Source organism: Dermacentor variabilis, chromosome 4 (genome assembly GCF_050947875.1).
Source record: "Dermacentor variabilis isolate Ectoservices chromosome 4, ASM5094787v1, whole genome shotgun sequence".
Classification (NCBI taxonomy): Eukaryota; Metazoa; Arthropoda; class Arachnida; order Ixodida; family Ixodidae; genus Dermacentor; species Dermacentor variabilis.
The window spans coordinates 88,322,595-88,328,594 of NC_134571.1; positions in this window are offsets into that span (position 1 = coordinate 88,322,595).

Here is a 6,000-nt window from a genome sequence, read left to right on the forward strand (position 1 = left end):
AACCAAATCTACGTGCACCAGTACACAGTGTAGTATATGTCTGTCATGTTAAACGGGTCACTGGCGATTGCGAACTTGTGAACAGGCAGCAGTGGTACACGAAATAGGAAATGCGCTGAAATTGCATTTGCCTAGTCCATAGAAAGCAACGTCAGTGCCGTTATTAGTGTATATATATAATAGTAGAGGTGACAAAGGCAGGAAGCTTAACTGGAAAATGCATATCCAGTTCGCTACCCTGCACACTAGCAGACACGCGGTGCCTATAAACGTCTCCTCATGTCGATTGATTTCAAGAAACAAAAAGAAAACTGTTTGTAGAATAGATGAATACTAGAGATCTTGTTTGGTTAAGGGGAGATCCTTTCCAAACTCAGCAACAAGGAACATAACCTGTCATCTGCTTAAGGGAACATCCTACGCAAACTTGGCAGCCATCATCACAACCACCCATGCTATTTGGTACATGTATCATTTTGCCTATTCAAAAAGGAAACGGACAGGGAAGTCGATCTCGGCCTATCAAAACACAGACATCCATCGATATATATATATATATATATATATACTGTACATGTCGACGCTTTCTCTATTTGAATTTCCATTCTTTCTTTCAACTCTCTTTCCTTCGTGTACGGTAGCCAGCCAGACGGGCGCCAGGCTCATCTCTGTTGGGTTCGGGTATATCTAAGTCGAAGTGGAGAGATTCATGTAGAGACTGCCTAGGCCTCTACATTTCTCTACGTTACACACAAAAAATATGGAACAACTAAATAAAACATGAAAAAGTACAGTAAACTAATAAAGTTCATGTCGCAATAGAGAGTTCAGTTGAAGTCTGTCCATGTCAGTAATCCAATGCATGCACATTTTGTAGTCGCCAGATATTGATCCACGAACCCTCAGCATACTAGCCTCTCATTTTCCTTGTTTATTCCCTCTCTTTCGTTTGCTAATTTCTACGCAAGAGTGGTCGCAAGGTATAATAAAACGTTCCTAATTAGATATCATGTGCGAACGCGTCTGATAAACAGCGCTGCTGAACACACGACCCATGTTTGAACTGGTACGCGGTCTCTCGAGTAGATCAATCGGTCGCTATTCTAACGGGCGCCTCTGCCTTTTTCAGAGAGACCTTTGCGGTTCGACATTTCCTTGTTTACGCGAAGCCACGCCATTAGGCACCCAAATAGCCCAGCTATTTTTAGGCAGCAAAAAGAAAAAGAAAGAAAACATTGTCGATAAAGAACGGCTGCCTATTTCAAATGCCATCCATGCTTACGAGGTAGCTGAGTCAATTTATTAGCGCTGTTTTTTTTTTTGTATTTGTGGTTCTCTGAAAGTGCGTTCACAGAACTTTTTGTTCGTTAGTGTGTTCCCTTGGTTAATAATACACCCGACATAACGTTTGACTCGCGCCTGATATTAAGAAAAGTTCTAAGAAATCGAACACTGCAATCAACGCCGATTTGCGAAAGCTGAAGGCCTATACTGTCCAAGATGTCGTTATTCTCACGGACCCAAAGTCAGTGCTACAATGATTATATCCCGTCCTGCCTCGGCAGAAGTTTACTAGGCAATGTCCGGCGCTTCCTAACGAGCTTAGAAGTTCGGTGCACAAAGGGAAATTTCTGTAGATCCTACCACATGTTGGAGTTGAAGGTAATGAAAAAGTTCACTATATTGCGCGCAAAGCGCTATTATGTGCCACAAAATTTAGGGCAGCAAGGAATTTGCTGAAAACTACCGACGCAATCCGCAACCATTTTCGGACGCTCCACATCAAGAATGTATAGTCCGAGGACTTACTTACGCAGACGCTACCCTAGAGTGTCACAATATAGCCAACTCCTCTCACACTAAGGCTTGGTTGTTTTGAGACTGAAGAATTCCTTTCCCCACTTTCGGCTCTCATATCACCATCGGTGATGTGGAACACTTCATGTTGTTATGACTGCAGTTTCGCATGGTAAGAAATGTGTTGCTTGACATATTGCAAAACAAGCTTCTTACATACGCTACTTATGAAGATGTGCTGTTTCCTGTGTTACCCGCAGTAATTAGGAAGAGAATGCTGCGACCTTTGCCTATCTTCCTTCGAGACACTGAGTTGGGTAATGTCTTGTGACACACTCTTGCTAAAAATGTATGAGATACTAACACTTGCCGGCTAAGCATGCCACGCTAATCCCGCCTGCTGTTACAGCACGATCATCAGCACTAAGAACAGTTCAAGAGTAAGATCTTTCTTGCGAATAATGGTCGTCTTTCTTAGGATGGCGTACGATGGTAATAAATGCAAAGAAAAGTACAGCCGGGATAAATGACTCCGTCGTGCATTTGCCTATGGCTTAAGTTTCGCTTGCTTGCCGCACCCGACAAAAACAAATCCTCGCGCATTCAGAAAAATAATCTCAAACACATATGCTATTCTTGTCTAAGATTGGCGAGGGCATTCGAAAAGCACGCATACTTTATTTAACTTCTATTACCGCGACTATGAGGAGCGTGATTGTGCGTCCGCTGGGCTCGCTTCTTACAATCGCATATTCGCTCAGAGAGCATTATAGTGAGGGGAAAATAATACAAATTTAATACAGCAATAATTTATGTTTGATAGAAACACATGCCCTGTAGTATAATGTAGTGCAGGAAGCATAACTGTTTAAAAAATGTAACATATATACATATATAAATAGACATGCACGTGCAAACATAAATATATATACTTACATTGCACATATACACTCTCATACATATGTGTGGTAGGCGAGAAAACACGAAAGAAGTGACATCAATACATACGAACTGATCACATGAGAAACAGTTCATTCAAAAATGCTGCATTTGATGTTTTAGAAAGGGTGTCCTCAGGCAGAGCATTACATTCATTAATGGTTCTGGGGAAAAAAGAACAATTAAGCTTGTTCTTTCCTTCATTGGCCTTACTGTTGGCGTATGTTCACGGCGATGGGATAGGTAATGCGCGTTAAGCATATGTATTTTGATTTATTATTGCCGGTATTGTCGCAAAGATCTGATAAAAAAAATTGAGACGAAAGCAATGACGACGTTCGGCTATCGTCGAAAGCGCTAAGCGTCTTTTCATTTCTGTGAAGCTATTATTATTTGCCATAGCTCCCAGTGATAAAGCGCTCCACTCCATTTTGTATAACCTCTAGGACGTATTTAAGGTTGTCCCGATAAGGGCCCCATAGAATGCGCACGTACTCAAGAATAGGCCTTACGCAAGTGATGTACAGTAACTTCTTGGTTGCCGGAGGAGAGAGGTGAAAGTTTTGAGCCAAGAACATTAGTGTGTCATTCGCTTTCGCGGTAATCTCGGCAATGTAATCCTGCCTATTGAGATCGCTTGAGATGCGAACGCCGAGATATTTGACCCATGTTACGCACGAGATACTCGAATTATTTAGCCTGTAAGAATGAGAGAGGTGTCTTTTTTTTTTCATAGTAAAGCAAACGTAGCTGCATTTTCATTCATTTAGTGTCATGAGCCAAGTGGTACACCAATTCTAAATTTTAACAAGGTCCTCTTGAAAGGATTTTGCTGTCACTTGGATTGTTTATCTAGCGGTAAACGACGCAGTCATCTGCGTACAATCATAGGTTCGACTGTAGGTTTTTAGCAATGCATTGATCGAAAATAAGACATAATAATGGGCGCCGAACGGACCCCTGCGGCACTCCGGACGTGACTGGAACAGATTATGAGCAACATTTATTTAGCATTTTTATCTGCCTGTGATTCACGAAGTAGTTGATTAACCGGTTCATTAGGTCAACGATAACTTTAAAATTCAGAAGTCTGTGTATTATACAAGCATGTCCTACCCGATCAAATGCTTTCTTTTTTTTTAATCTAAAAACAAACGATTAACGCTAGTACCTTGATCTAGTGCAGTTGTTTTGGCAAAAGAAAATTCTATTAGCTCTATGTCAAAAGAAAATCTGGCGCGAAAGACAGGCTGTTCTGGGGGGGGGGGGGGGGGGGGAAAGAGGTATGTAAGTTCCGGTGCCTTATTAGGTCGCTGTATACTATGTGTTTCATAATTTTCGAAGCGCCACATAAGAGAGAAATCTGGCGGTATTGTTCAAAGTTATTTTTTTTTGTGCTTTTTTATGGACAGGAACAAAATAAGTAAATTTCCGTTCGTCCAGCATGACTCTTTTATATAATAAACGTCACATACATTGTTAGAAGAAGATAGCTAAAAGAGCTAGTGCATTCTTTGAGCACGCCACCGGGTATGCCATCAGGAGCTGCCGCTTTGTTTCTGTCTAGGCTGGTAAGGAGTTGAGAAATCCAATGATCTGATAAAGTGATATCGGGCATTTCCTGAAGAAGCGAGGACCGCGTCAGTAAATGAACATTGTTCATCGCTGAATTAGCAGAAAAGGCGGACCGGAAATAGTCACTGAAAGCAGTGGCTTTCAATTCATCATTTGTTATCGTGCCATTGTCAGACGTGAGGCATTGCATACCAATCTTCTTTCTGTTTTTTTGCGAGCTTCCATATAATTTTGTTATTTTTTCCAACCTTTTCAACTAAATTATTGAAAAAATGAAGCTTCGCTTCACTTATTTTTGATTTACGTATTTGATGGACAGAAAATATATTATTCAGAAATAACTAGCATATTGCTTTTTTGTGAGGTCTTAAAAAAAACGGCATGTTCTTCTGAGAAGATTACGGATTTTGTGGGTGATCCATGGCCTATCTTTTCAGCGTTGGGCAGTTCGAAATATTGATGGCATGTGCTCCGAAACTAGTGCACGTTTCTTATCTTTCAGTAAGCTCCAAACAATGTTAACATCTTTTTCTGCGTGAACCTCTGTAAAGGCTGGGAGAAAATCTGTTAGTTAACTTTTAATTGCTTGGAAGTTTCCCTGATGGTAGAAGTATGTCAGTTTTGGAGTAAGTCGAGCTCTATTTTGGCGTGGATAAGAAACGCTCGTTAAAACGGCAGCGTTGTCGCTGATAACGTGAACACAAATAGTTGGAGGCACCATATCAGCTTCATTTTCGAAGAGGTGATCGATGGCGTGGGAGGACAGAGCAGTAACTCTGGTTGCGGATCGGACGCACTGAGTTTGGTGAAAGCTACTTGTGAGGACCAACAATGAATAATGTAACGACGAGTTTGATAAATTAGTCGGCAGACCGCAGCCCCAGGATACGTATGATAGGTTAAAGTCACCCCCCCCCCCCCCCATGTAGTACTACATCATAAGAAACTGACACCAGTGCTTCACACAGGCTAACTCCAGGGGGCCTCTAGAACGAGGCGATTGCGATTGTTGGTGACACAACTTTACCCGTCACAAGCTCGCAGTGTACGTCACAAAGATCAATCGGCCAGCTTTCCAAATTATCCGAACAGAGTATGAATGCACCACCTCCGTGTCTGTTCCTGTCTTAGCGATAAACCGTTTAGCCCATCGGAAGCACTTCAGCATTTAGAACTGTGTCATTCAGCCAGGACTGATTTCCAATGATATTATCCGGACAGTGCCTATATATTACAAGCGCGAACTCATCTGCTTCATTTTTTATGCTGCGATGGTTGATGATAATAAGCTGCCAACTTTGTCTGACATCCGCAGAACTGTCGACTTCGTGGTCTTGCTATGAATTGCACTGTACCGCCTCCTTTGCGTCGTTATCAAACATGTAGGTGCCGTTTGCGATATTCAGACGGTCAAACCGAAGGCTAAAGGGGTGCGTTTGCTTTTTTTGCTAATGATGCCAGAAGCCTTTTTTCGAAGCAAATCTGCGCGGAATAGCCTTCACTGATACCATAGCTTTTTTCTTTAAGCTTCGGACTTTGAAGCAAGACCTTCTGTTGTGTTTTGTAGGACGAAAAAGCAACTAATGTTAGTCGTGGTTCCTGCTCACTGTATCGCCTCATGCTGCGAGCGCGTTCAGTGCAACTGTGACTGATGCTCACACCGAGCAGATCCTTACACGATCAGATGAC